The following is a 10928-nucleotide window of genomic DNA, read 5'->3' as shown; positions in this document are numbered from 1 at the left end:
TCCACCAACCAAGGCCTTGATTCAGCTCCCATTGAAGGCAATGGAAAGACATCACCATTGACTTCAATTGAAGCTAGATTGTAGACCTAAATTAGTTTTTGTTCCCCTCCCACTATGCTCCTTCAACCTGCTTTTCCTGCACAATAATGCACGTTTTTACAATTGCCACCACATTATGGTGAGAGCTCTGAAGCAGAGATGTACCACTGTATCATGCAACACTAAATTAGGTCTGGTAGCAGCCTGTGCTGGTGTCTCTAATGGAAACAGCTATCAATTCTATGAACATGCATGGCATAAATCTGTTGGGTGTGCATTTGACAATGACTTTGTTTTGTCATGTCTCAGGACACTATTGAAAATGACATTCATTGTAATGAGTTCGTCCTGGTGTACTTAATTAGAAACACTGTGCATTAATTAGGAGTTTGTTTTCCAGCCTGTAGCATTCTATTTTGATAAGACTTTATCATGTAAATCCTAAATGAAATAGAAGAAGTAGAACACTGCATGACATGCCTGCTGGGTAATGATTAAAGACAATGTGAGGTGGGATCTCATAAAGGGCCAAATGTCTTTTTGCGTGTTAGGTATTTACCCCAGGCTTTTATTTTCTATTACGTTATCATTAGAGTGGAGGCTGCATTTTTATTACTGAATAATCACTGATGCTAAATGGCTTTATCCAAAACCAGTAAGTTCATTTCACTTTAAAAATGAAAGTAAAATTAATTTACTTTTGAAGATCATTCTCCATAGTCATCCTCTTACCCCGATATACTTTGTGCATGTGTGCATGCATGTATGTGTGTGTGTTACATATGTCAATCAGCAGGAAATAATGCTGTACATGCTCATATGTATGGTTTAATAGTTGTTTCTGCCTCTATGTACAAATTTCAAATGCTGTTTGAAGTGTACTAGAGGAATGGAGTTGGAGGCATAGCTAACACAAGGGAGACATACATGGAAGTGTTGTTATGGATAATTAGGCTAGAAAGTAAACTATCTAAAATGGCTATAGCAGATGAAAGCTTCCCAGAAACCCATAAGAGCCTAGGGATCAAAACAGATTTTTTTTTTTTTTATAAAAACCACACAAAACAAAGATAAGGCTGAACAACAAGATGTCTTAACCGCTAACATGAAGGCTCCCATTTTGTTTGGGTGGTATCTCTGGAACATGCTAGTTAGCTAATGCAGCAGATTCATACATGGCTGGAGCATGCAGTGTGCTATGCACCTTCCACAAGGCACTCAGCACCTTTCAGGAGGTGCTCATCACCTTGAAGAATTGGTCCCTTAGTCAGGATGATTTTTTACAGTGATTCCAATAAACATGAAAGTTATTTTTAGCAGTGTGCTGCATAGCCAAACTAGAGAAAAAGTATGATGTGCTGCCCTGAGTTATCACAACAGAAAACAGAATTAAACTGATACCACTCTATGCAATCTTCTCTCAAGTATGATCCACAGACTGCCACATTCCACACCCACATTCTACAGACAGTACTTTCCAGTGCCCCACCGCCTGTGGGACAGATTCAACCCTCAGCCAGTCCCCTCTCCAGTTATAAGAAAAGGTCTTACACACTACCCTTCACCTCTGGTCCAGCAACAAAATCTAACCCTCATACCAGATTCTCTCATTCTAAGCTAGGAACTGAGAACCCGGCTGTGGGAGTAACCTCTGACCCCAAGCCAGGTCTCTGCTGTTCAGATCTTCTATTGCAACCACCTCCCAGACAGGCTGTTAACCTTGTAATACTCCTCCCAAGGTCCCGTATTGGGAAATGTTCTGCTTCCCTGTACCACAACTTACTTTCTCTTTTTTCTTTCTTCAAATTCCTACACAACTGCAAGACCTTCCTGCCCCTTGACCTTAAGACCTTGACCTATCAATTCAGAACCAAACAAATTTAACACTGATATTAAAAGACCACATGCTTGGATATATGAATGCAGAGATGCCATCGCCTTTAGAGAAAGCGTCTTGGAACTCCAGTCCCTCCTGGGAGGATGGATGACCTAAACAGCAGCAGAATGTATACCATTGACACAGAGAGACAAAAACTAATTATTGAAAATATTGTCAATAAAAATGCTGGATCATTATGCCAGTGAAGTTAGGGCAAAATATTCAAAATCAGCTGTCTAATGTTGGTCACTTAAATCCGCCTTATTTTCTGATGAACCTACCATTGATTTCAGCTACTGATCTCTAAAGTCAAATTCAGTGAATGTTACTGTTGATGACTAAGACTGAAACTAACTGACTCATTGCATGACTTTATTCAGTCAGCTAATGATGAGGAATAGTTTGATGTATGTAATGATTTAAAGGTGAGCAACTCATCTGTTTCTAGCATCTAAAATGCCCGTTCAAATGCAGAATAGGAGACACAGGAAACAAAAAGTATCTTGCTGAAAGAATGACTTAATATAACTACATATGGAAGCAACACATACGAGGGTATTGTTGACTCACATCTGTAGTAGGATCTTGACCTTTAGCAGAATACAAAAATATTTTTTCCATCAAGCTGTAACAACTTATAAAATCTTATGCCATATCTTTTTGCATAGAATGAAAGAACTATCTATGTTAGCAGAGAGTGAAGGTTAAAAGCAGTCAGTGGGGAGGAAATCATGCACCCATAATGCAGGCAAGAAGAATGACATAATACCACAGCTTTTCCATGTGACTCTGAAGATCAGTGTGCCTATATTTTACTGATATTTAATTAACTTTAGAGTTATTTATCTTTAGAGTGACAATTTATAATGCCCACACTTACCGAGTCCTCTAAGTAAATATAGGTAGCTCATAAATTACTATAGATGACTTTAGAAATAACAAACAATATCATATAGCATTTATAAAATGACAGTGATTGCATTTTATTTGTATTTTTTATTTGAGGATCTCCTGTGATTTTAAAACCTCATGATCACTGCTGTGAGACAGGTAAATATAAAGCCCATATTACAAATGGGTAAACTGAGACCCAGCAAGTCTGAGGTAGAATGGAACCAGAGCCTAGGAGTTCTGAATTTTGGGGTGGAATTTGCAAAAACACACAGTTCTGGACTGACTATGCTTCCACTGAAATCAAGTGCTCAGCTCTGCTTGCATTGAAGTCAACACAGTTATATTCAGTGGGAGCTGAGTTAGGCCAGTACTTAGTCCTTTGGAAAATCTCACTCACAGTCCCTTACTTTAACCATTGGAACCCATTTCCTTCTAGTATAGATGACAGAATGGATTTGTTTTTTTCCATGAGAGGCAGAAACACTAGTTTAACAAGGGAAATGAGCATTTTACACTTTAATGCAATAACTTTGAGGATTAACAAACTGACTTCTGTGGGATTACATCTTGGATGAATTTGCCCCAGTGGTATTTGGTATTAGCTGGAATGAGAAGCAGGCTTGATAAAATAACCACAGCAATAAGTACCTTGAACTGAGTTCTGTTTTCTCCTGAGCAAAGGTACAATAGTGTAAATGTACTTACAGGTTAGTGTAAAATACACTGGTTAAATTGTGGCATTGCATCACAGGTCCCTACCAGCATGAGCTTTGAAACCATCCCTTAGGGAGCTACTATGTCTCCTGTGGTACGTCTACACTGTGGCTGGGAGTGTGCCTCCCTGCCTGGGGAGACAGACTCATGCTACTGGGCTCGAGCTAATGTGCTAAAAATGCCTCATCTTCACAGATAGTGCCATGTGCACTCCTCTCTGCAGCTGGAAGGCCCTAGTGGCAGGTTCAGGGAAGGGCTCCTTACTGTCCCTGTTGGGGCAATGCTGTAAGTTAGGAGCAGTCCTTGTACTCAAGGGAGTGCAGAGACTGCAATTGTGGCCAGTCCCTGTACAGGAGGGAGGGAGTCCAACGGAAGGGAACGTCTTTGAACCATTCTTGTGCACCCATGCAAAGGCCAGCCACCCCGAGAGAGGGGATTTAGTGGTGTGAGGAACGAGGATTACCATGCTGCTGTACTGCCAATTCAGAGAGCATAGCTGTATTTTAATAAAATAATAATAATATTTTAATGAAAGCCATTTCCTCATGGGCCTGAAAGTGCTGTGATAGCAGATAGTGCAAATGGGGCAGGAGAAGGTTGGAAGCATGTGAGACAGGAGAAACAAACAAATGAACAAATCTTGATGCCTGTGATGCTATAGCCCTGTCTCATGTGTGTTTCTGGGACTGTTTGACAGCACAATAGTGTTATTTAGCCACAGTGCTGCTATGGGGACAGTAGATAACTGTTTTATCCCAAAGAAGGTCTTTTGGAGGAACAATGTCTTTGGAAATTCTTTCCAGTGGGTAAGGGAAGAATATCTTCTATGACAACAGTTTGGGGGTGCAGAATACTCCCTTCTTTGTGGCCAGCCAGCTCTGCTGAGAGGTCATGAAGTGAGACGGCCATTGACCTACCTCCTTCGCTTCCCACTCCTTTGCGGGGGGAGGGTGTCTTTTGTATTAGGAGATGGATGGAGTGAGCAGTCACGTGCACTAGGAAGTGCAGGGACTGCAATAGTACCTAACTGCTGAACTTTGGACAAGGAGGATTCCTTGCTTTCTGACCCTTCTTTTGCACCCACAACAGCTGGGCCCTGAGTGGGAATATTCATGTGGATACAGCCTACAGGACCCTACACTTCTAACCAGCATTAGACAAGTGCTATATGTTTTTAACCAGAGCAGAAATTAATTCCCAAACCAGGAAAAAAGCAAAGAATAATTGTAAGAAATGTGTTCAGTGAGGGTAACCAGCCAATAAAGAAATAACCTAAAACCTTTTGAAATATTGTTTTCTGCAACTGGCAGGTAATCTGAAGAAAAGCAAATCTTACATAATACTGTGCCTGGTAGGTGAAAGTTTTCTAATAACTCTGTCTTGATTCAAATTAGTTGCAATTTACTTTCCCTTCAGCTTCAGAACTTGAAAAAATATAACCCAAACTGAAAGAGCAGTTATTAAAAGCAGACCTCAGACATTAACAAAAAAGTGCCATTTTCAAAATATTTTCATTATTGCATTGCAGGAAATTACAAACTATTTCATTAGCACTTTTAGGATTACATGACCTCTGTGTTGTTAATGTTAACCTAGTCTTATACCCCCCTGCTACCTTGCTGCTTGTTCAGTGAGATGTGAAATACTTTTCTACAGCACTTCTTCCTACACACTTTCAGATTTAGTCTATCAGCATTGTAAAAATGTATCTTTACACTAACAGCCCACCAGTGTGTATTGGTATGATTACATAATGTTAAATGACAAATTGAGGTCTTAATCACTGAAAAAAATCTTTTAACTGTGACCTGTCATGTAATAAGGAGCTGCGATTTTAAATTCTTTATACCATTTTCATTCTTTGATCTCATTATTGTATTTTAAATTTACTGTCATTATTTATGAGTCTTAATATGTTGTACAATAAGATTAATAATTAGTACATGTATATCTCTTTCTATCTGAAGAGCTCAAAGGGTATTAATGATTTTAGAATTTATATTGATTTCCAGTCTTGTTCCCTGCTCTGACCAGTTTACCTATGCTAGTAAAATGCTGTCACCCTGCAATTACAAAAGCAAACAAACAATCACTAACAACAACTAAGGGCTTGTCTACACAGGGAGATTGAGTGGTATAGTTATTCCAGAATTGCTCCCAACGTGGACATTCAATTCCAGAATAAATTCTCTGATCACAAAATTATCCTGGAATAGCTAAATTATACCAGAATAGATATTCTACAATATTTATGCTGATCAATTTCCATCATGTGAACAAAATACAAAATAGGCACTTCCTCTAGCTCTCCAGGTGTGCTTTGTTATCTGTTTAGATTTGTACACTCATTAGGGCAGGGGCAGCTCTAAGCACAAATAATACTACAACTGAAAAATATTCAAGTATTTGGCTGTAATAGATATTGTGGAGAAATATTAGATTTAATTGGTTAATTGTTCCCAAGTTTGACCTAGAGGGTGAGTTTAATATGCATTCTGGGAATGTGAAAGTGATCATAACACCCTCCCAATAGTTTTCTAGTGTGTGGGATAGTGAAAAACAAATTAATTCCAGTTCTTGTATGTAGTGTCTCTTCTCTCATAAGTGGCTACTACTCAAAAGCTAGTATAATAAAGGTTAATGACTGCTCCATTGTGTTTTGGTGTTTTTTCCTCTAGTTTATACTAATCTGAGTTCTGGAACAAAACTGAAGATAGGGTGGAGCTTGGAAAAGTAAATCCACAACTGTTGAATAAAGTTCTTTCTGTACAAAACTAGCGAGTAATGTTTGACTGTTATGTGTACTTGCAAACTAATTCTAACTGCATTATTTCAGCAAAGAGGGACTTTATTTCCCCAAATCACCGATTGCACAGACAGGATTTTTTCCCCCTCTTAAAATGTTTACAACAATATTTTCCATTAAATATTTTCAGTGGAATACTGCCCAAGAAGCAAGTTGCAGATTTATGGAATGAACCCAATTGGGTATCAGATACAAATGTTACCCTACTTCCCATATTCAGCAAATTTAGTAACTGTAAAGGAGACTAGCGGGTACATTACAGACTGAAAATAATGGGGCCATTTGAAGGGACGAACACTGCAGGATCTCTGAGTAATTAGCCACTGTTGCAAAAATCTAATTGGAATGGTGTAGAATGGTGCAAGTTTCAACAGTAAAGGTGAAAGGACACATCAGTTAAAGTGACAAAAATGACTTTAGAAAAGGTTTGGTTGAACTGGACTGAAAGGTTAATAATCGGACCAGGATTCAAAATAAACTTTTTTGTCATACAGTAGAATAAAATAACATATAGGAAAGATTCTCACATTGGGGCAAGATTGTGGCTCCATGGTAATAAAGGTAGAGAAGTGCTCTGTCCCAGTGAGAAGCATAAGCGTTGTGATTGACTCATTGACTTCTGTGGGAGAACTGGGTGTCAAAGGAATGCAGGAATCGATCACTAACTGAATAGTATCCATATTATAAGGTCATGTCAACACTACTGGTGCTACAGAGACACAGCTACAGTGCTGCAGCTCTAGCATTGTTCTATAGAGGCATCTCTAGCGATGGAAAGGATTTTCCCATTGATATAAGTCATCCAACTCCCTGAGCAGCTGTACGTATGCTAACGAAAGAATTCTTCCATTGACAGCCACGTCTGCACCAGGGGTTAGGTTGGCTTAACTATGGCGAGCACTGTAGCTATGTCAACTGAACTTTTAAGTGTAGCCCAAGCCTGAAAGCCAGCTAGCTGGATTCAAGAAAGATCAGGCAGGCTAGCCCATGTATCCCAATTGTGGACACAGCACAAAAGGGAATGAACTATGCTGGATTAAGGTGCTTTTATATGGAAGTAACTGTGTCCACACTAGGGGCTGGCTGTACCTTTATAATTCTTTGGGTAAAACACACCCCCTGATGGAAATAGTCATAATGCACTGTGGCCCGGGGGCCAAAAGTGGCCCGCAGGGGCTTTCAAAGTGGCCCGCCGCTCTCCTCCTGCTGGCTGCAGAAGGGATCCGCTGCCTAAGGACTCAGGCGGAGTCGGGCTACAAGATGGGTGCAGGCTCCTTACTACAGCCAAGGGGACAGCAGATCAGCACTCCCCTCACCCTGGCTGTTGCAGGGAGCACAACAAAGTGCTCCTCTTAGGTCCATAGGTGCTGGGGTTCTTGCTGGAGCCAGAGGGAGGGGAGCACTGATTTTCCATCCCCCTGGCTGCAGAAGGGTGCCACTGCCTAGGAACTGAGGTGGGGTGCACAAGGCTACAAGATGCAGGCAGTTTCCCTGCTGCAGCCAGGGGGACAGGAGACCAGCAAGGAGGCAGCTTCCTGGTGGAACTCCTTCTGTCTAGCTGCAGTGCTACCATGTGCCCTGCACTTAGCAGGCCACCCACTGTGACTTGGCTGCCAGGCCCTGTGTTTCAGTGTGTACAGTCACTCATCTATGCTAGTCTGTGAGTGTGACATATTGTGAGTAATTTGTAGGTGTAAAATAGTGCATGTCAAAATGAGCACAGTAGCATCAAAACGTTTAACCAGGTAGCGATTTGTCATTCTTAATGGTGTATACGGTTTTTATGAGCTGATAGACTGGTGGCCCTGCAGGATTGTAAAAATTATATTTGTGGCCCTTGAGCCCAAAGGTTTGGGAACCACTGTCATAATGTGCAGAGCAGGCTCAAGGGCTGCCAGCGCTAAAGCCCCATGAGGCGCTGCGGGGACCCGCTGAACACGGTAGGGGCTGGAACTGGTGGGAATTCTCCTTATTTGTCCTTTGCAAACTGTTAGTCACAAATTCCACTTGCTACTAAAGCGCCCCTGGAAACTCCCTGCTGTGCGCAGGTTGTCACGCAGCCCTTCAGCCGCAGGGATTACTGAGACTCCGCTCGCCCGGCGTCACCCCCAGGAGTCCCCGGCCGTGCCCCAGCTCCCTGGCGCCACGGCTGAGGGTGGCGGGAGGATGGAGAGAGGAGCCCAGGGGCCCAGCTGAAGAGCGGCTGCCGGACGGTGCAGCCCCAGCGCTGCCTGGCTTCGGCCGCGCGCCTCGCCAGCGCCCAACCCTCAGACCCGTCCGTCGCCGCCTCCTCCTCCTCGTCCCGGGGCAGGCGGGGTGAGCGGGACTCTAGGCCGCGCCTCTCTTGCTTCTGGAGGCGGCGGCGGCAGCGAGACTTGCTGCGCAGCGGCGTGGGATGCCGCCGCTCTCCCTGCGGGGGGCGCTGCCCTCACACCGACCCGGGCAGGAAGCACAAGCGCGTTAGGCGGCGGCGGGGCAGCAGAGCGAGCCGTGGCCCCGCGGCGCGCGCTCTCTCTCTGTAGCCATGGCCCCGCAGCCCTGCCGGGGCGGAGCCAGCTGCCCCGGGCTCAGCTCCCAGCTGCAGCAGAAGCTCCTAGCGCCGTTGGGCGGTTACTTTGCTGCACGGCCGCTTTGCACGCTGCCTTCTGCCTCCCCCTTTTCCAGCCCGCGGGCCAAAGCCGCCGGCAGCCGAGCGCCCACTGGCTGCCCCCGGGGCGCGGCCCGGGTGCGTGCTGCGGGTGGCGGGAAGGAAGGAGCGGGTTTGGAGCGGGGGTTCGCGCTGGGAGGGAGGGACGCGTGCGCTGGCCCGCTGCTGAGGCCCGGGGACTGGACGGGGAGGGCTGAGCAGCGGAAACAAACCCGGGGCTATTTTTAGAGGGCCGCAGGCGGCTCAGGATGTGGGTGTAACGCTGGTTGAGAGTGGAGCGATCGAGGCGGTTCAGCAGGTAGCTGGCCGCAGAAAATGCCGGAGACTTGCAGCTGACACAGGTCTGGGGGCCTGAGAGATTGTAAGAGCTGTAAGAGCTCGCCTTCAGCCTCCTTTTCGGTCAGGGGTTATATATATCTATGTGTATATCTATATATATATATATATAGCGTGCCAATAATATGCAACCATTTTTTTAAAGTTGTGGGCCAAATCCCAAGGGCCTTGGTGAGGGCCTGATTTTGGTCTCACATTGGTGTAAAATCAGGGGTCACTCAGCTGAAGTCAGTAGTTGTGTTAAACTAGGATCAGTGGAAGCACAGTCAGGATGTCGGGATTATTCCTTCCACACTGTCTACGCTGAATGTTTGCTCAGTGTAACTGCATTGCTCAGGGTTATGTTATTCCTTCCAAACGCAGGAAAGATGTAGTTATATGGACATGAGTTTGTAGAGTAGACCGGAGCTCAGGGATGACTCTGCTTGGCTTCAAGAGCTGAATAAAAACATGTTTTTTCACCTACCTCTGCAGCATGGATTGCTGCCTAGGGTCATCTGGCTGTTTCCTTCCTAATAAATTCCCTGCCATTATTAGTGCCACTTTGGTCTCTCCTGTTCTGTGCCTGTAACAGTGATGCACAATAGTTTAGTCACCTGAGGACTGAAATGCTTAGTTTTCATTGTGCTCAACACAGGAGTAACTGGTGAAATGTAATTGCCTGTGATACACAGGAGGTCAGACTTCATGATCCCTTTTGGCCTTAAACTCGAAGAAATCTATGTCTATATTGGGAATTTGCCATGATTTCAGTCGCTGAGGGCCAGCCCTGGATATACCTGCATTGGTGTAAACCCCTTCAACTAGATTCCAGCTGAGAACCTGACCTCTAGGGTAGACAGGCAAAGCTGTGATTTAGGGCTAATCTCCAGTGTAGCCAAAGCCTGAGTTGGGATCAGAATCTGGCCTATCTACAGAATAATGGTCGCTACACAGCAACATTGTAAGCAAACTGAAAACTGATGCTGGATCAATGGGTCTATTTGTATTAGTAAAGCAAGCAGGATTTTGGTTTATAGTCAGGGATTTAGAGGTTAAAGAAAAAAACAAGCTTTTAAGTTTTTATTTTCAAAGAAAGAGTCAGAGTGGAGCAAGTCTCTTTGGCATGTACAGTAGGTGCTATAAGTTAAGAGAAATAATATTTAGTAACATGTTTGTGCCCCTTTTGGTCTCGGTGCTTCCAATGTCAATGGGTGTGTCTACATGGCAAAAAATCCCTCATGGTGAAGGTAGTGAGTCTCAGAGCCTCGGTCTACAGTCTCGGGCTAACTGGACTTGCGTAATGGCACTAAAAATAGCTGTGTAGACATTCTGGTTTAGGCTGAAGCTTGGGCTCTGAAGTCCACACCCTTCCCTGTGCTTCAGAGCCCAAACTCCAGCCTGAGCCCCCTTCTCCCTGAGCTGTCCCTCCACCAGGAGCTCCATGCTTTGCTCTTGTTTTGTGTGGGGTCTGTAAACCGCATCACATACTCTCGTGCTCAGCTCCAGAGTCGCCAAGCAGACTTGTGCTGACAGTCCTCTCAGCACCCTGCCACCCTTCCGTCTCATGAAAAGAAGTCTGCATTTTTATGGTCCTTGCTGGCTCGTTGTTGCACTTCAAAACAATATGGCTT

This window comes from Emydura macquarii, unplaced genomic scaffold (assembly GCF_026122565.2).
Source record: "Emydura macquarii macquarii isolate MOO-44397 ecotype Brisbane River unplaced genomic scaffold, CSIRO-AGI_Emac_v2 contig_383, whole genome shotgun sequence".
Classification (NCBI taxonomy): Eukaryota; Metazoa; Chordata; order Testudines; family Chelidae; genus Emydura; species Emydura macquarii.
Note: the sequence above shows the minus strand (reverse complement) of the source record.